The following is a 19,580-nucleotide window of genomic DNA, read 5'->3' as shown; positions in this document are numbered from 1 at the left end:
GTTAAGGATCTGGCGTTGCCGTGAGCGTGGTGCAGGTCTCAGACGTGGCTTGTATCCCAAGTTACTGTGGCTGTGGTGTAGGCCAGCTGCTACACCTCCAATTAGACCCCTAGCCTGGGAACCTCCATATGTTGTGGGTGCGGCCCTAAAAAGACAAAAGACAAAAAACAATAAAAATAAAAGAAAATGAGAAAATCAGACTCATCAATAACTACTGCTAATATTTATTCTGTGCCATATGCCAACTACCTGGCTATGAGTTTTGCATCTAGTGCCCCATTTAATCTAACAACCTTCTAAGACAAGTCCTATGATAGTCCTCATTTGGTAAAGACTCTGAGGCCTAGAGACATTAACCAGTTGCCTAAGACTTACCCAGTTAGTTAGAAAGAGAACTGGGATATAGCCACTTCAGGGTCATGTCTACCTTCAATCCAAAAGAGTACTATCCAGATTGATCATTCACCTTGTTAAACCAATTTAGGATAATTTTTAGCTGTTTTAATAAAATTTTTCTTCAAAGAATAAGTATTTCCCACCAGTAAATATATATATGTGTGTGTATATATATATGTATGTATATATATTTTCTTAAAGTGGCTATAAATTGAAATAACAATGAAAAACTATTTTTTCAATTATAAAAAAGATTTCTATTTATTTATTTATTTATTTATTTATTTTATTTTTTGTCTTTTTGCTATTTCTTGGGCCGCTCCCGCAGCATGTGGAGGTTCCCAGGCTAGGGGTCTAATCGGAGCTGTAGCTGCAGGCCTACGCCAGAGCCACAGCAACGCGGGATCCGAGCCACGTCTGCAACCTACACCACAGCTCACAGCAACGCCGGATCGTTAACCCACTGAGCAAGGGCAGGGACCAAACCCGCAACCTCATGGTTCCCAGTTGGATTCGTTAACCACTGTGCCATGACGGGAACTCCTATTTATTTATTTTTGTCTTTTCTAGAGCAGCACCCTCAGCATATGGAGGTTCCCAGGCTAGGGGTCAAATCGGAGCTGTATCTGCCGGCCTACACCACAGCCACAGCAACGTGGGATCCGAGCCACATCTGCGACCTACACCACAGCTCACGGCAATGCCGGATCCTTAACCCACTGAGTGAGGCCAGGGATCGAACCCGCAACCTCATGGTTCCTAGTTGGATTTGTCAGCCACTGAACCATGACAGGAACTCCTAAAAAAGATTTTTAGAAATAATATCTAATGCTAGTAAGCGTGCAGGAAAATGGTACTCTCTACACTGTACAATCTGGTACAACTTTAGGAGAAAGTTGGTAATTTTCATCAAACGCCTTTAAAATATTTTTACCATTAACCCAATAATTCCATTTTAAGAATTTAGCTAATGAGGGAGTTTCCTTCATGGCTCAGCAGTTAACGAACCTAATTAGGATTCATGAGGATGTGGGTTTGATCCCTGGCCTCGTTCAGTGGTTTAAGGCTCTGGTGTTGCCATGAGCTGTGGTATAGGTTGCAGACTTGGCTCAGATCCTGGGTTGCCGTGGCTGTGGCGTAGGCTGGCAGCTGTAGCTCTGATTTGACCTCTAGCCTGGGAATTTCCATATGCCATGGGTGCAGCCCTAAAAAGCAGGGGGGAAAAATTTAGCTAAAGAAAACAATTAGAGATTTAGCTTCAAAGGCATTCAACACAGCACTGCTTATAACAATGAAAAGTTAGGAAAGACCCAAGTTTCTAATAATGGGACTTAATTAAATTATGTTATGCTCATATATTAACATCCAAACATTGTTTCAGAGATGTATGATATCAAAAATTGTTCATCATGCATCATTAAGTGAAAACAGAAAGTTGAAAAATGCATGGAGGAGTTCGCGTCATGGCACAGTGGTTAACGAATCTGACTAGGAACCATGAGGTTGCAGGTTCGATCCCTGCCCTTGCTCAGTGGGTTAAGGATCCAGCGTTGCCGTGAGCTGTGGCGTAGGTGGCAGATGTGGCTCGGATCCCGTGTTGTTGTGGCTCTGGCGTAGGCCCGTGGCTACAGCTCCGATTAGACCCCTAGCCTGGGAATCTCCATATGCTGAGGGAGCGGCCCAAGAAATGGCAAAAAGACAAAAAAAAAAAAAAAAAAAAAAAAAAAGAAAGAAAAAAGAAAAGAAAAATGCATGGAATAAGCCCAGTTAACACACACACACATACAGACATGGTAGAAACCTGGAATTGTAGAAATCAAAATGTTGAGGATGGCTATCCTTTGGAGATAATATGAATTTGAATTTCATATATAACTGTATTTTCAATGATTGTGTATTGCTTATTTATAATAAGAAAAAATTAGATAAGGGTTGTCTTTCTTAGAAAAGGTATCACGGGAGCATTTCCGTCGTGGCTCAGTGGCAACAAATCTGACTAGTATCCATGAGGATGCCGGTTCAATCCCTGGCCTCATTCAGTGGGTTAAGGACCCGGCGTTGCTATGGCTGTGGTGTAGGCCAGAAGCTGTAGCTTCGACTAGACCCCTAGCCTGAGAACTTCCATATGCTGTGAGTGCGGCTCTAAAAAACAAAAAAGAAAAGGAAAGAAAAGGAAAAAAGGTATCATGGGGATGAAGGAATTTTTTTTTTTAATGTCACTGAAAAGGATCTGTAGTTCCCATTTACCAAATATACCAGCCAAAACTGATGGAGTTTTGTGTATAAATTAACCAGTATATTCGTTTATAAACACTTATTACTTTATAACTCTTTCCTACAACCCCTATACAGTTAGAATGCAGCTCAATAAATATTTATTGAATAAAACTGAATAGTCTAGCATAAAATTTTTATAAATGATTGAGAAGAGGAAGAACCCAGTGAAGTACCTACTTTACAGATGACAGGAATTTCCTCCTTTATACCTCAAACACATTTGATGCTATCAACAATCGCCTTCCTCTCTTTCTTAACCCTCCTTTTCTTTCTTTCTTTTTTTCTTTCTTTCTTCCTTCCTTCCTTTCTTTCCTTTTAGGGCTTCATCTGTGGCATTATAGGGCTGCATCTGTGGCACGTGGAGGTTCCCAGGCTAGGGGTTGAACTGGAGCTACAGTTGCCGGCCGACGCCATAGCCACAGTAACACTAGATCCGAGCCATGTCTGCGACCTCCACTGCAGCTCACAGCAATGCCAGATCCTTAACCCACTGAGCAGGCCCAGGGATCAAACCCACATCCTCATGGATACCAGTTGGATTCTTAACCCACTGAGCTGCAACAGGAACTCCTTAACTCTTAACCATGGCTTCCACCACAGCTTATCCTCCTAGTTACCCTTCCATCTCAGCGTCACTGATCGCTCCCCAGGGCAGATCCTCTTCCTCCTCTGAACCATGGCCTTTCCCCCCCATGCTCTGGTCCTCCGTTTTCTGCATTCCTCTTCCCACACTCACTTCCTTGGTGAGTTCACCCACAGTCACGGCATCGTCTGTCACCTCAATGGGGATGATCTCAGGTGGAACATGACCTTGTTTCCCTGTGCGTGGGCATGAGTGCTGTCATTGATACATATAGAAGGCATTTTGATATTGCACAACAGTAATGATTAGAATTTTACAGTACAACTCACCAAGGAAAAGACTGCTTGGAGGATGTGAGGAAGAGCTGTTGGCATCAATAGCAGTAAACTCCTTCCCTCTTCCCATAAAGTAAACCAAATAAAAACACATAAATTGAAAAAGTCAACAAAGCGCATGATTAAAATTCTCTGGTTAATCATATCATACCTGGTTTGGGAAGGAAGGAATTAAGTCAATGAAATAATTAGCCAGAAAAAGAATTTTTTAAAGGCCTTAGAGTCTACATTTGCAGAACTCACTTATATGAACAAAGTAAATTTTCTTTTGAACCACACCTGTGTTTTTTAGTTCTCTGGCGGTCAGCTGATCACATTGTTCTTCTGTGCTCAGCTTCAAGACAGATCTTCTAACTGCCTCTCTCTCCTTCCAATCAGATTTCTGCCCTTAAGCTTCTATATAGAAATGATAAGCCACCACTGGGTTTGAAAATTCATTATTTAGACCCAGGGTATGTTAATCATATGTCCTGAAATAAGCTAAGGGCTATAGGCATTCCTCAGACCCAGCATATGGAACATAAAAGTTGCAGACTTTTGGAATAGGAAGAGAGCGATTGGGGGCTAATTTTTAACTAATCCTGAAATGAAAGAAAGCACATGGTAGAAAGTTCCACAGACTATTACTCCACAGGAAAAGCCATTAAAAGATTTAAGGCCGGAGTTCCCGTTGTGGCGCAGTGGTTAACGAATCCGACTAGGAACCATGAGGTTGCAGGTTCAATCCCTAGCCTTGCTCAGTGGGTTAAGGATCGGGCATTGCCGTGAGCTGAGGTGTAGGTTGCAGATGCGGCTCGGATCCTACGTTGCTGTGGCTGTGGTGTAGGCCGGTGGCTACAGCTCTGATTAGACCCCTAGCCTGGGAACCTCCATATGCCGTGAGTGCAGCCCTAGAAAGACAAAGCAATAAAGGCCTTAAGGCCATGAACAAAACTAGGCCCAGATACTGGCCCAGAAGAGTAGATATAAAAGCCAAGCTTCACTGAAAGGTAGACCCATTGAACATCTAGCCAGGAATAGCTGAGTAAAACAGAAGAGAAGGAGATGACTGGGGAGAACTTCCAAGGCCGAGAGCCACTAACACTCTAGAAGGGGTAAAGGAGGCCTCTGCTACCTAGGCCTATAAAACGGGCTGTGCTCTGTGCTGACTGCTTATTAGGGGTGCATAAGGAGGCAGCTCCTGGGGCTTGCCAGCCAAGCAGAGGGGTTGTTAGTACATACAGAAGCAGCTCCTCAGAAAAGGGGAGCTGGTCAACTAACCCAAAGATCACGAACTGAGGGAACCAACTGGGCATCAGAATCAGAGTAGCAAAGATAGGGAAAAGAATGGTGAGGATACACGTCTAGGAAGTGATAAGAATGCAACGAAAGCTGTGGACTGGGATTCGCTGTGATCCTCACCAGGTTAAAGGCAGAGCCTTGTAGATAATACAGCTGTGTGGAACCATTTCCTTCCTCGGAGCCTCTAAGTCCAGGTATTTTCTTTTCTTTTCTTTTTTTTTTTTTTCTTTTCTGTCTTTTTGCCTTTTCTAGGGCCGGGGGAACAGCATATGGAGGTTCCCAGGCTAGGGGTTGAATCGGAGCTGTAGCCACTGGCCTACACCACAGCCACAGCAACACGGGATCCGAGCCGCGTCTGCGACCCACACCACAGTTCATGGCAATGCCAGATCTTAACCCACTGAGCGAGGCCAGGGATCTAACTCGCAACCTCATGGTTCCTAGTCGGATTTGACAGGAACGCCAAGGTTTTTTCACATTTGACCAACAGAAGGATGCAGGGTTACTAGGGAGATACTAAGATAGGCCGGGAGCTCTAGGTGTGTCCTCTGGTCTTTTGTAGCCCATTCATCCACTAAATATTAGGGTCACTTCAGCACCACCAGGAGTCCAGCCAAATGCTCTGACACATCTCAACGGCAAAATGGAGTGACACATCTTCAGAGACACCACACGACAGGTTCCTTGAAACCACCTGGCAGTTCTCTCTCAGTCCCTTACCGACCCTTCCTTTGCTACCTCTCTCTTGAGACTCTACTCCAGATTTTTGCCACTCAGCCCTCTGTCTATAATTATATCTATACCCACAACTCCAATAACCATTTCCACATGCCAAGAATGAACCACCAGTCCACTTTTGTCAGCTGTAAATTAAGATATCCAGGTGCTTCCTGGATTGCTTTACTTGTTGGCCTTCAGAGCACTTCAAACTCTTATGTCCAAAACCTGACACATGACTTTCACCCCAAATGTCCTCCCACCTCCAATGTCCTCTTACTCAGTAAATGACACCATCATCCACCCACATGCTCAAGGCCACCATTAAGTCCAGTCACTACACCACAGTGGTGCCAGAAGCTTGAGACACTTACTATGACTTTTCATCCTGTATTGCTGTACCACTTCCCATACTCCATTAGAGGTGGCTGTATGCAGTCTCTACAGACTAGTGATGCTTTGTAAAAAGAGTTTCTGCTTTATCATACAATAAGATTAAGTAGATTGCCAAGGATCTGAAATACTTCCTTCAGTTGAGGAATCACAGATAAAGGCAACAACATTTTCTTGACTTTGCCATGCAAAAAATGGATACTCCTAAAACACAGTCTCCCTCACTAAAATGTGGACTCCATGGAGCAAGGACATTGTCTAGTGTGAATTTGTTTTCCAATCCGCAGAAGTTAGAGTATGAATTTGCACATCCTCTTGTAATTAACTCCAGTTAATTTTTCAGAGGTCAGGCCTAAGCTATGAAAAGAGTTGAAGAAAGGTATTTTTTTAATCAGAAGGTTAATGCTTCAAAGGTAAAGAATCCAGAATTCCCTGGTGGCTCAGTGGGTTAAGGATCTGGCATTGTCACTGCTGTGGCACTGGTTACTGCAGTGGCATGGGTTCAATCCCTGGCCTAGGAACTTCCACATGCCCACAAATGCATACGAAAAAAGTGAAGAGGCGAATCCGACTGCAGGGGCTTGGGTCACTGTGGAGGCTCAGGTATAATCCCTGGCCTGGTACAGGTGGTTAAAGGATCTGGCATTGCCACAGCTGTGGCATACATCACAGGTGTGGCTTGGATTCAGTCCCTGGCCCAGGAAATTCCATAGGCAGAGGGTGTGGCCATAACATTTAAAAAAAAAAAAAAAGTAAAGAAATCCCACTGTGCGAAAACAAAATACTTTGGGTACATAATCGGACTGGGGTCTGGAACTTCCAAAGAGGGCAAAGAGGCTGCCTCCCTGGCCATACCCCCTATAACACACTCCCTATGGCTCTACCGTCAGAGGAGCAAGTTGTTAGAATAACCAGATGAATAAGGGTTTTATTTGTAACTGGACTCCCAAATGTTTACTATGATCATTTTTTAACTGTCAGGCACAGAAGAGGCTTTCTGTGCAAGCACAGTAAAACCTGCTAACGTCCCTCTCTGCCTGCCCTACCTCACGCGTCTCTTCTCCCAGGTGCCCTTAACTCATTGCCCCTCAATCCCTAGTAAAGGCTGAAACCACACCAGAGGGCTTGGTTGAGCCAAAAGAAAAGGCAGGCCTGGCATCCAGGTGTAGGTAAGAAGTGGAGAGAGGGGGATGAAGTCAATGGACATTTGACATTTCTAGTTCCCAACATCCTAAGAGGACTTTGATACCCTTTCAGGCAAGTATCTCTCTCTCTGTACAGCCTTTTTTTTTTTTTTTTTTTTTTTTGTCTTTTTACCTTTTCTAGGGCCGCTCCCACGGCATATGGAGTTGCCAGGCTAGGGGTCTAATTGGAGCTGTAGCCACCGGTCTACACCGTAGCCACAGCAACGCGGGATCCGAGCCGCATCTGCGACCTACACCACAGCTCACGCAACGCCGGATCCTTAACCCACTGAGCAAGGCCAGGGATCGAACCTGCAGCCTTATGGTTCCTAGTCAGATTCGTTAACCACTACACCACAACAGGAACTCCTGTGTACAGCCTTTTTAGGAGGGTAAAATCAAATGTTTGCCCTCCCTTGACAGAAACCAAGAAGTTTCCCTAGCGGCTCCTTCCCCCAGATCCTTTCTCTCTATATCCTGCTACTGCCATAGACGGCCCTGGATTTAAACTTGACCAATCATATAATCTCCTGGGGCTTCATTTCTTTCAAAGAGAGAGGCAAGAGGCAAAGAAACGACGCACAGTGGAATCAGGCAAGGCAGTCAGGCAATTCTTTCTCTTTCGGTTCCAAGCCTGGTTTCTCAGGTTTCCCTTCCATCCTGTGAAGTTCTCTTCAGTGGAGAAATGAGTATTTTAAGCTCCCTGCTTTCTCCCCTGTCCCCCATCCTTTCTCAATCCCCCTCATCAGAGTTAATGTCTGTTATTTTTTCCAGTTTCTATACATTTCATTCTTGCTTTTTTAAAAATCCATGTATATGTCATATAAATTGGATTATACTATACATATTGTTATGCGACTTGCTTTATGAGTTGTTACCTATTTCTTATGTATCTTCTCATCATCCCAGATTAAAACGATATACACAAAAATCCTGCCAAAGTTGGAGTCTAGGGGTAGGGTGAGATTCAGTTAATCTATGACATATTTCATTAATTACCCATAGAATGGGCTCAAGTTCAACTAGCTGAACAAGGATCCTTAAGAACGCTATGTATGTGTCAGGCTGTAAAGTCCTTAGAGGCAAAACAGAGAAGGTTCTTGAGCAGGAAATCTCATGCTGAAGACAATGTTTCAGAAAGAATAACATGGCAACAGTGTATCTAATATAGATCAGGAGAAGGAGAGCTTGGACTGCAGGGAGACTAGTTCAGTGGTGGCCAGAAAAATGGAGAGAAACTTACACTCAATTATAAGAAAGTAGACCACAGAATGGAAGAAACAAGTGGAAATAAAAGAGTAGATTTGAATTCCAACTCTGAAATTTATTAGCTCTGTGACATTTGGTAAGACACTCCCCCACTCCATATCTCAGTTTCCTTGTCAATAAAATGAAGAACATGGGGGAACAAGGGAGTTCCCATCGTGGTGCAGCGGAAATGAATCCAACTAGGAACCACGAGATTGTGGGTTCAATCCCTGGCCTTGCTCAATAGGTTAAGGATCTGGCATTGCCGTGAGCTGTGGTATAGGTCACAGACAAGGCTTGGATCTGGCGTGGCTGTGGCTGTGGTGTAGGCCGGCAGCTACACCTCTGATTAGACCCCTAGCCTGGGAACCTCCATATGTTGTGAGTGTGGCCCTAAAAAGACAAAAAAGAAAAAAGAAAAAAAAAAGACTGTTCTGTCTCAGAGCCCCAGCTATCCCTCATTACACCTCTCAGCCACCTCTGAGGCATTCCCAAAGAATTGCCGGAGGACTAGGGTATTGAAAAACCTCTGAAGACTCTACTACCAGCTCTAATATTCAATGACTCAAGGGGGGTAAACTTGGCAGAGGTGCTAGGAAAATAGTAATGACTTTAATAGTTGCCAAAGAATCATATAGGAAAGGATTAATTGACTTCTAATAAATTTGCCTCTTTCTCCCTACAGGTCAAATCCAATTTAATGTCCAAAATACCATCCAAACCTTGAACAAAATGTAATCTAGGAGTTCCCATCATGGCTCAGTGGTTAACAAACCCAACTAGTATCCCTGAAGACCAGACTTTGATCCCTGGCCTTGCTCAGTGGGTTAAGGCTACGGCATTGCTGTGAGCTGTGGTGTAGGTCACAGACATGGCTTGGATCCTATATTGCTGCGATTGTGGGGTAGGTTGGCAGCTGCAGCTCCAATTTGACCCCCAGACTGAGAGCCTCCATATGCTGTGGATGCGGCCCTATAAGACAATAAAAAAAATTAAAAAAAAAAAAGGTAGCCATCTAACCTCTATATAAACAATACAGTCACAAATAATTTACTGCCTAACTATTAAGCTCATTCCAATCTGACTATTCAAACACTCTACCTTATTAAGTCAAAATTTGTCCTCCATCACTGTCATCTGAAATAAAGGTCCTTATTCTGCCTTCTGAAGCTAAACCGAGTAAATCTCACCCCTCTCCCACAGGATAGTACTTCAACTGTTCGAGAGGAACTATCACGTCTATCTTACCCCCCCTTTATTCTCTCTTGCTCTGGCCTGTCAGGAACGTTCAATAGAGGTGGCCTGCTTCAGTTCTGGATCAATTCAACATTTTCTAGGCATTTAAGTATAAGCAGAGCTGCACCAATTCATGGCTTTAATGACAATCAAATCAGATGATCTTTAAAACAAATGACTAGCTTTATAATAATGTGTAAATAGAACGCAAACTCATTATCTAGCAACTATTACTTTTTTTTACTAAACATTAGCTGGTCCCTGTGTATCAGAGTAGACTGCTAAATCATTTAACCCAAAGCAAACTGTGGAAATATCTAGCTAGGGACCCCAAAAGATGGAAGACTCAAGGTCCAGTGAAACAGAGCATCTGTAGTGTAAATGGAAGCACCCTGACGTCAAGCTTGTAATCTCATCAACTCTCAGGGGAATGTAATTCTCACTGGTACAAAATTTAATTGTCACCAAGATGACTTCGAATATCAATGTTAGTCAAAAAGCTTCATTCACCATTCCTCATCCCACCCATTCCATATGCCACCAGCAGGTCTCTAAAATGAGGGTCTGGGACTTGGGGCTGGGTACCTTCCGGACTGGGTGATTTAGGGAAGGGGAGTAGGAAGTAAGACCGAGTCCCTAAGGAGAAAGCAAGCTGGCAGATCCACCCTGTGATGCCTGTAGGAGTGCTGAGCCTTTACAGTTTCCTGTGCCCCGGTTGTCCTAGTAACCTGAGGCCTTCCTATTTGTGTTGGCATGGTGGGGCCAAGAGCGGAAGCAAAGCTGAAGCACCAGGAAGACTTGCAGAACAAAAATGCGGGTAATGCAACAGTTAGGCCACAGGAGGGTCAAGCCTAGGACATAAGAATTATCAGGTTGGCAGGGGGCAGTATCATAAAAATCAGATTTCCTGATTCTACTTCCAGCATTTCTGATTCAGTAGGTTTAAAATGAGCTCAGGAATCTGAAATTTTAAGAAGCTACCTCCTACCAAGTAAGACAAAGATCACACTTCTGAAAACCCAAGCTAAGCCAGCAAATCAGCAGTTGGGGGGAAAAAAGTATAACCATTTACCAATTTTAGAAAGCTGATATTCTAGCAGAGTAGTTCTGAATGTGCTAGGGGGCAGAATTCTCCCTCCAGGGGACATTTAGCGATACCTGGAGAAGTTTTTGGCTGTCACACCTGAGAGGATACCTCTGACACGTAGTGGGTAGAGACCAGGGACACTGCTAAACATCCTACAGTGCACAGGACTGCCTTGCAACAAAGGACTATCCAGCCCAAAACATGAGTGCCATGGTGGCTGCCCTTCAACCCCATCATCCCTAATACACAGGAATCAATGCTATAGACACACTTAGTCACAGTACAGAGGCTTAGATGAGGTCCTCTGAAAATAACTTGAGACCTCAAAAATATATATATTTTTTTAAATAGTAAATGTCATTAAAGATATGGATGAGGAGGAAATGAGAACAACAGACAAGAAAGGAAGGTAGGAATGGACAACAACAGTGAACTGAGAAGGGAATCAAGGGAGGACGAGGCACTGGGTGACGACGGTGGGAATGGATGCTGCTCCCCTGGTGGATGCAGCCCATCCACATGCAGAAGACTGGAAAAGAGAAGATCAACCTATTAAAATAACATATAAGCAAAAAAAGGAAAAAAAAAAACAAAAAGAAAAGAAAATGAATAAAGGAACTGTGAAGTAGCTTTAGAATTTAACAAGAACAGATCTGGAATGAAAAGAATACATTAGAGGGAGTTCCCGTTGTGGCTCAGTGGTTAACGAATCCGACTAGGAACCATGAGGTTGTGGGTTCGATCCCTGGCCTTGCTCAGTGGGTTAAGGTTCCGGCATTGCCGTGAGCCATGGATCCCACGTTGCTGTGGATCCCTGCTCGGATCTGGAGTTGCTGTGGCTGTGGCTGTGGCTGGCAGCTACAGCTCTAATTGGACCCCTAGCCTGGGAACCTCCATATGCCGAGGGAGCGGCCCTAGAAATGGCCAAAAGACAAAAAAAAAAAAAAAAAAAAAGAATACATTAGAGATGATTCTGCACAAGAGTGCTCAATAAAGACTCTTCAGCAATGCGAAGAAAATGACAGGACCCCTAGAAGGAAGTCAGGAATTATGTAAGAAAGGAAAAATATAATTATTTATGAACTTCTAGCCCTAACCACCCCCTGAAGATGGGTCCAGAAAAAGTTCCTTGGTTTTACTGAGCAGAGATAATGAAAGGGAAGGCGAGTTGGAAGACGAGGAGCTCACCCAGGGACCGTTCTCCAAGGGGAAGTGGGTAGAGCTGGTGCTGAAAGAGCATGGAGGACTGAGGCTCAAAGGGAGGGGCTACGATGTTTCTGAGGAGGAAGGCAAACGAGAAGGGAGAGGAGTAACCCATCATGGCTCAGTGGTTAATGAATCCAACTAGGAACCATGAGGTTGTAGGTTCAATCCCTGGCCTTGCTCAGTGGGTTAATTAATGATCCGGCGTTGCCATGAGCTGTGGTGTAGGTCGCAGACGTGGCTCGGATCCTGCGTTGCTGTGGCTCTGGTGTAGGCTGGCGGCTACAGCTCCAATTCAACCCTAGCCTGGGAACCTCCATATGCCATGGGAGCAGCCCAAGAAATGGCAAAATGACAAAAAAAAAAAAAAAAAAAAAAAAAAAAAAAAAGAGAGAGAGAGAGAGAGAGAGAAAGAAGGGAGATTTAGGGACCCTAGGGAAAGAGAGACTACATGAGGGTTTTTTTTTTTTTAAAGCATTGCTTTTGAGATATGGAAGATGAGAGACAACCATTTCTACCCATTCTAAGAAACTTCCAATAAAAACTGACATCAGGAGTTCCCATCGTTGATCAGCAGAAATGAATGTGACTAGCATCCCCGAGGATGCAGGTTCGGTTCCTGGCCTCGCTCAGTGGGTTAAGGACCTGGTGTTGCCGTGAGCTATGGTGCAGGTCGCAGATGCAGCTTGGGATCCCACACTGCTGTGGCTGTGATGTAGGCCAGCAGCTACAGCTCTGACTTATTCCCTAGCCCGGGAACCTCCATAGGCTGCAGGTGTGGCCCTAAAAAGACAAAAACAAACAAACAAAAACCTGATATCACTCACATGATGGGTTTTTGGGGGTTGGATTTGTGGGTCTTTTTTTTTTTTTTTTCCTAGATGTGATATGTAAGACTGGCCTCCAGACAGATCAGGAACCCAGTTACAAACGTTTTTGGTCTGAGGTGACCGTAGGATTTCTGGAGCAGCCTTTGGCTGTACACTAACAGCCATGTGATAGTGCACTAACTCCCAGAGATTTGAGCTGCACTAACACAAGAGTCACTCACTGCATTTGGCTATTTAAATGTAAAACAACTAAATTAGGAGTTCCATTGTGGCTCAGCGGTTAGTTAGCAAACCCGATTAGGATCCATGAGATTGCGGGTTTGATCCCTGACCTCACTCAGTGGGTTAAGGATCCGGTGTTGCCATGAGATGTGGTTTAGGTTGCACACGCAGCTTTGATCCCAAGTTGCTGTGGCTGTGGCATAGGCCAGTGGCTACAGCTCTGATTGGCCCCCTAGCCTGAGAAACCCCAAATACCACGGGTGCGGCCCTAAAAGACAAAAAATTAAAATAAAATAAAATAACTAAATTAGCGAAAATTTTAAATTCTATTCCTCAGTCACAGGGACCACGTTTCAAGTACTCAGTATACACATGTGGCTAGTGGCTACAGATAAGACAGCACAGGTCAAGAACACTTCTGGAGTTCCTGTCGTGGCTCAGTGGTTGCCGAATCCAACTAGGAACCATGAGGCTGAGGGTTCGATCCCTGATCTTGCTCAGTGGGTTAAGGATCCGGCGTTGCTGTGAGCTGTGGTGTAGGTCACAGATGCAGCTCAGATCCTACGTTGCTGTGGCTGTGGTGTAGGCCGGTGGCTACAGCTCCGATTCAACCCCTAGCCTGGGAATCTCCATTGCTGCGGGAGCCGCCTAAGAAATGGCAAAAAGACAAAAAGACCAAAAAAAAAAAAAAGAACACTTCCATCTTCATAGAAAGTTCTATTGGACAGTGCTGGAGTAAAGAAAAAAGCTTAGCCAACCAAAAACAAGCTCTTTTCAAATCTTTAAAGAGCTGCCACATTGAAAAACAAGTCCATTTTTTCCCGTATTATTTCAAAGAACAGAATAGTTATGGGAGAAAATGTGCTAGAGCAAGGCAGATTTCAGCTGAACAACCCTCTAGTACCTAAAGCTAGATGACAGTAGAATGAGCCACCTCCACTGCAGCTGGCAGTAATCCATTCCATTCGGTAGAGACAGTCAAGCAAAGACCTACCTGGTCATACCTCAGAGATAACAAAGTATCTAGCTTTGAGTCTATGATTTTAAGAAAAGAGCAATTTATGGGAGTTCCCGTGGTGGCTTGGTGGTAATGAACCCGACTAGGATCCATGAGAATGAGAGTTCGATCCCTGGCCTCGCTCAGTGGGTTAAGGATTCGGCATTGCGGTGAATTGTGATGTAGGTCACAGATGAGGCTTGGCTCCTGAGTTGCTGTGGCTGTGGTTTAGGTCAGCAGCTGCAGCTCCAACTTGACCCCTAGCCTGGGAACTTCCAAATGCTGTGGTGGCCCTAAAAAGACAAAGAAAGAAAGAAAGAAAGAACCATTTACGAATGACATAAAAGTGAATGTTATAAATGTAATTTTAAAAGTCACTACTACCACAAGCAGACTGTGGGGCAGTCAGAAAAAAAATTAAAGCATATAAGTAGATAAGAAATTCAGTCAAAATTAATGGTGGTTAGCTGGGGGTTAATTATTAGCGGTGGAGGCTACCATGAATGTAAAAATTTGTAAGAAGAAAAAAATTTTTTAAGTTGGTTAAGAATGGTTCCACTGGTACAGAGACAAGGCAGGAAAACTTCAACGCAGGTTATCAATGGAAATTTGACTATAGCTGAAATCAGTACTACAACAGTCTTTTAGATTCTCTGCCAGAAAGAATATGAGCTGTTCAGGTATAGCAACTATATGTTCTTGGGACTCTGGCACCTCCATCCCATCATCTTGTCATTCACCAGCCTTACAAGTCATCGTCCTCAACTCCTAAAATTTAGCCTCCTTAATAAGGCCTCTTCATCTCCACAGGAATGATGCTCTCTTGTCCTTCTTGTCCAAATAGAGAATGCCACAGGATATTGTCTCCTAACCTTCTATCCTTGCTATGAATTTACCCATCCTCATCTTCCACCCCAAAAGGGATCTGGCTTGATTATAATGTAATATCCTGAGTATATATATATATATATATTCATGCACTGAATCATGGTTCTATTATCTGTGCACTTCAGTGTGCATGTGTATACGAGGACATTCATGCACACATATGTGATAACATCTATTATTGGTATGTACTCAGGAATCTGGCAGGATTATGAAATGCACCACGCAGTGCTTAGCACACCACCAAACTTAAGCAGTCACTCAGTAGACTTTACAATATCAACCATGTCATGCTTCTAGATGGAAAATACTGGGGAAAAGAGACTAAAGTAGATGTAGATGTGAATATGAAAACTTTTTTCTGTAGGAAAAATAATGGAAACATGAGCATCTTTTGCTATATCTAGAAGATCTTTTTTTGGCCACGTCCATGGCATGCGGAAGTTCCTGGGCCAAGGATCAAACCCGCACCACAGCTGTAACCAGAGCCACAGCAGTGACAATGCCAGATCCTTAACCCACTGAGTCATGAGGGAACTCCTAGAGGAAGAATGTTGAATTACAAGGAGAAGGTTGAAGCCTTGCTGAAAGCAAGCAGAACAGAGTTTACAAACAGTCCAGAATAAGAAAAAGATGATATAAGGGGAAGACAGAAGTGGATCAGGCAGAACAAATAAAGCCTAGCCTTTAAAAAAATCTGAGGTCTTATCAACGAGAAAGGGAGAAAAAGAGAAGATTTTCATATGGGAAGGAGCCAGAAAGGGCTTAAAAAAAAAAAAATCAATGAAGAAGCAGTGGTGTATGCTGGCAAAGAGACCTGCAGAGTTGAGGGGAGGGAGAGAATTTATAGTAGAGGAAGTTGGTGTGAATGAAGTTTTCCTCTAAAGATGCCCAGCGGAGCAAAGCAGGAATGAAGGCAAAGGCCACTGGGAATAAGGGAGGGCTGGGGCTGAAAGAGCACAGGAGAAAAAGCAACAGGGCCCAAAGTAGGAAATTATTTTCTTTTTAAAAAAATTAACTGACCCAGATTTTCTTACTTGGAGCCAAAAGCAACTGCAGAATTTAAGAATCTTCCAAAATAAATTATAGTGATCCTAATCCTTGCAATTGCCTTTGGTCCAAGATAACATAAATTTAAAAGATCATGATAGAATTAGCGTCAGTTTCTGACACAAGGACCAGACACCAGGGTAGAGTTCATTTCAGAAGCGAAATCAGACTAATAAATCACTTTTTATAGTATTTCTATAACACAGCTTTAGCCCTTTTTATCAGCATAGGGTAAATACAGAAACTGTATAGTTACATCGATGTCCAGAGAAGATACTAAGAAACCTAACATATATGGTAAAGCTGAGTTACTTCTTGGTGTACTGTAACCTAATGCCTCCACCCCAAGAAATGTTTGACCGGATTTAGAATACATAAGGCAGTTTAAAAGGCTGCACAGAAAAATTAAGGTTACAAATAAAACCCTTAAGATCAGGGAGAGGCAAACTGCTATGCTACTGACATAGAACCCAGGCACGAACACAGGATTCCCATACTTCGGCGAGGGGAAAAATAACACAAAAACAAGACAAAGTAAAAGATTCAATTCCATATTACTAATCTTGATAGCCTCACTTTGGTTCTCTTTTTCTTCTTTTTACAGCCGCACCTGCGGGATATGAAAGTTTCCCGGCTAGGGGTCAAATTCAGCTGCTCGCCTACGCCACAGCCACAGCAACCTGGGATCCCAGCCACATGTGCAAACAGTTTGTGGCAACAGGGGCCGATTAACCGACTGATAGAGAACAGGGACCGAACTGCATCCTCACAGGCACTATGTTGGTTTCTTAACCCCCTAAACCATCACCAGATTTTTTTTTTTTTTTTGATAGACTCACTTTGGTTTTCTGGGGTTTTGTTTTTTTTTGGGGGGGGTTGGTTTTATTTTGTTTTTGCTTTTTAGGGCTGCACCTGCTGCATATGGAAGTTCCCAGGCTAGGGCTCAAACTGGAGCTACAGCTGCACAGCCACAGCAATGTAGGATCCAAGCTGCGACTGCGACCTTCACCACAGCTCACAGCCGTGGCAGATGGAGGCCTGGGATCGAACTCACATCCTCACAGATACTAGTCAGATTCGTTTCTGCTGCACCACAACACGAATTTTTACATCAAATACTGAATCAGCTTTTTCAGCTTTTCTATTTCTTAAATTCTACGAAATTACTTACATCGTTTTGATAAATACAGTCATTTCAAATGACTATGAAAACGAGAGTACCAACGCCTGATCCTTTGGCAGTAATGCTAGACACAGATAACCTCGCCTTTAAGCTCCTCACTACTCTTCCTGCTCCAGAGACCGTCAGTTCCACCTGTGAGGCCAAATCTGATTTCCTCACCTCGGCATTCAAAGCCTTTAACGACCTAGTCATCACGGTACTCAGAGCCCTACCCTCTACCGATCCCCACTACTCCCTAACTTATCCCTCACTCTCCGCGGGCACAGGCCTCCGACAGACCTTATCTCTGGGGATTGGCCCCCTTCCCACCTCGCTGGAAGCTCTTTCCAGCCAAGGCTCTGGCTGGCCCAGGCCTACACTGGCGCAGCCCTTGCAACCCAGAGCTCTGGCTCCAGAGCCCCACACTTCTCCCCCCTCCCCGTTCGGGGTCTCTCCGCTTTTGCCCTGGGACCCCTCTCCCTCTAGTGCTAATGTTCTACCGGGCTCGCCCGCCAGCCTTGGTGCAGGCACGAGCTCTGAGGTCCGTAGACGACCATAAGGTGTTTCGTGCCTGTGCCTGCGGGCCCGGACCCCTCAGGTCCCTGCCCCTCCATCTCTCGGGCGTTCTCCCCACCCCGCTTCCCCTCGGGGCTCGAGCCCCCAAGGCTCCGAGCCGCTGCCGCCCCTCCTATCCGGCCGCGACGGGCGGGGGTCGGCGGTGAGTGACTCACCGGAGGGGGGCCCGGCGGCCGGGGGGTCGGAATGCGCTCACTTCCTCGCCGCGCACCTGCCCGGCTCGGTTGGAGCGCCGCCCGGCCGGGCCTCCGGCGGATGTTTTTCTGTTCCCGCGTGGGCAGCGCGCGCCAACCGCCCCCTCCCCGCCCGCGCGCCCTCAAGCGTGGCTTCTGGCCCCAAGAAGCTCTACAGACGCACGCACGCGCGCACACCAGCAGCCCTGCAAGAAGCGGGTTCGACCAACACCTCCTTGCCGACCCCCCAGCCCCACCTTCTGGGAGAGGACGCCCGGCTCCGCCCCAGGCTTCCTTTCCAGAAGCCCCCTATGCCTGCCCCTGTAAGATCACCTCATCTTCATCACAGGCGGGTCCCTTTCCCCTCTCCCTGTCCCATGACCTCACACTCCTCCTCATTCAGCCCGCTCTGCCTAAAGCCTCGCCACCATCACCTTCAAGCTCTCTAAGCGCCTCACTCCAGTCCGCCCCCTCTCTGGTTGGCACCGACTTGCAGGAACAGAAGGTAGTCTACGGGGCAAACACCAAGGGTGTCAGCTGGTGCCCCTATAAGGGCAGCACCTGAGCTCCCCACCACTAACAAGATCTTTGGGCCCTTGTGCTAGTCAGGCCTTCTAACCCACCTGCTCCAGCTGAGAGCAATCCAAGGCCATGCCTTCCACACACCAGCCTATATCAGGGCACCCTACGCCCTCCATGAGTGTTCTTTTTCCTCTTGGTGCTCCTCTGAAATGGAAAGGGTATCAGACCTGACTAGGGAGAAGGTGAAATGCAGTCTGCATCTCCAGCCACCTAAGCTGTCTTCTTGGAAGAGGTCTGGGAGTCTGAGGTGGACTGATGAAGTTGTTTCTGAAAGAATGGTGGGGAGGTGAGAGAAAGGGTAGCCCTCTAAAAAAGTCAGCCAGAAGCCACTGGGTGACAGGGAGTGGGAGTCTTGGAGTACATGGAACTGGAGACATAGAAGGGAAAAGAATAAATGCCAAAGTGGTTGACCCTGTGGGTGGGCGGGGAATAGCTGGAACAGGGGTCTTTGGAGTGTGGAAAAGTGAAAGAAAGCCAGGTTGGCCAGGGCCCCTTAGTAGTCCCAAAGAGATGGCCAGCATGAGACGGATCAGAATGAAGAACGTGAGAGTTCACATGAGTGAGGATGGGAAGAAATGGATCAGAATCCGAATGAGAAAAAGCTGGAGTCCTAAAGGTAGCTGGAAGGATGAAAAAAGGGATACCTTTTCCAGGGTACTGACCCAGGGAAAGTAGGCTTATCGGCAACATTGTTTCTCAAAGCAGAATTTTAGAATCTCAAGGATACAAGGACCAAAACCAAATGTTCCTGGAGAAGGTTTTTGGAGGAGGTGGAAGGAAAGACATGGAGCAGAAGTCTGAAAGGGGCAGAAGTCTGTATCGGGAGATAGCAACCCTGACAAAGCCCTTGACTGTCCACCCAGAGCTGCTCAGCATCAAAGAATGGAACAGCTAATGATTTTGTGTCTGAGCTCTAGCACCAACCACAGGAATTCCTCTTTTGGGGGGCTAGGTGCCAGGGGCAGTGCCAAAAGCATTATGTGCATTATCTATGTAATCCTCTCGACAACCCTATGAGTTAGTATTACTGTCCTAATTTACAGACAAGGAAACGGGTTTAGAGAGGTGAACTGACTTGCCCAGTGTCACACAGCTCTTAAGTAAAATCAGGATCTGAGGAGTTCCCATCGTGGCGCAGTGGTTAACGAATCCGACTAGGAACC

General features: G+C 45.3%; 1 protein-coding gene across 2 annotated transcripts in view; it reads right to left on the bottom strand.

Moving 5' to 3' along the window:
* NPR2 (natriuretic peptide receptor 2) overlaps positions 1 to 18,019 on the bottom strand; it is a 52,577-nt gene extending 34,558 nt beyond the window's left edge. For both annotated transcript variants that reach the window (XM_084981741.1, XM_084981667.1), the window contains exon 1: positions 17,818 to 18,019. The gene's annotated coding sequence lies outside the window, so the exon portion shown is untranslated. The remainder of the gene's footprint in view (positions 1 to 17,817) is intronic.
* Between the last annotated feature and the right edge of the window lie 1,561 nt (positions 18,020 to 19,580).

Source organism: Sus scrofa, chromosome 1 (genome assembly GCF_054392235.1).
Source record: "Sus scrofa isolate SSC_HxYL_T2T_F1_AM1 chromosome 1, Sscrofa_HxYL_maternal_Yorkshire_Landrace_v2.0, whole genome shotgun sequence".
NCBI classification, from domain to species: domain Eukaryota; kingdom Metazoa; phylum Chordata; class Mammalia; order Artiodactyla; family Suidae; genus Sus; species Sus scrofa.
This window is presented reverse-complemented; position numbering and strand designations above follow the sequence as displayed.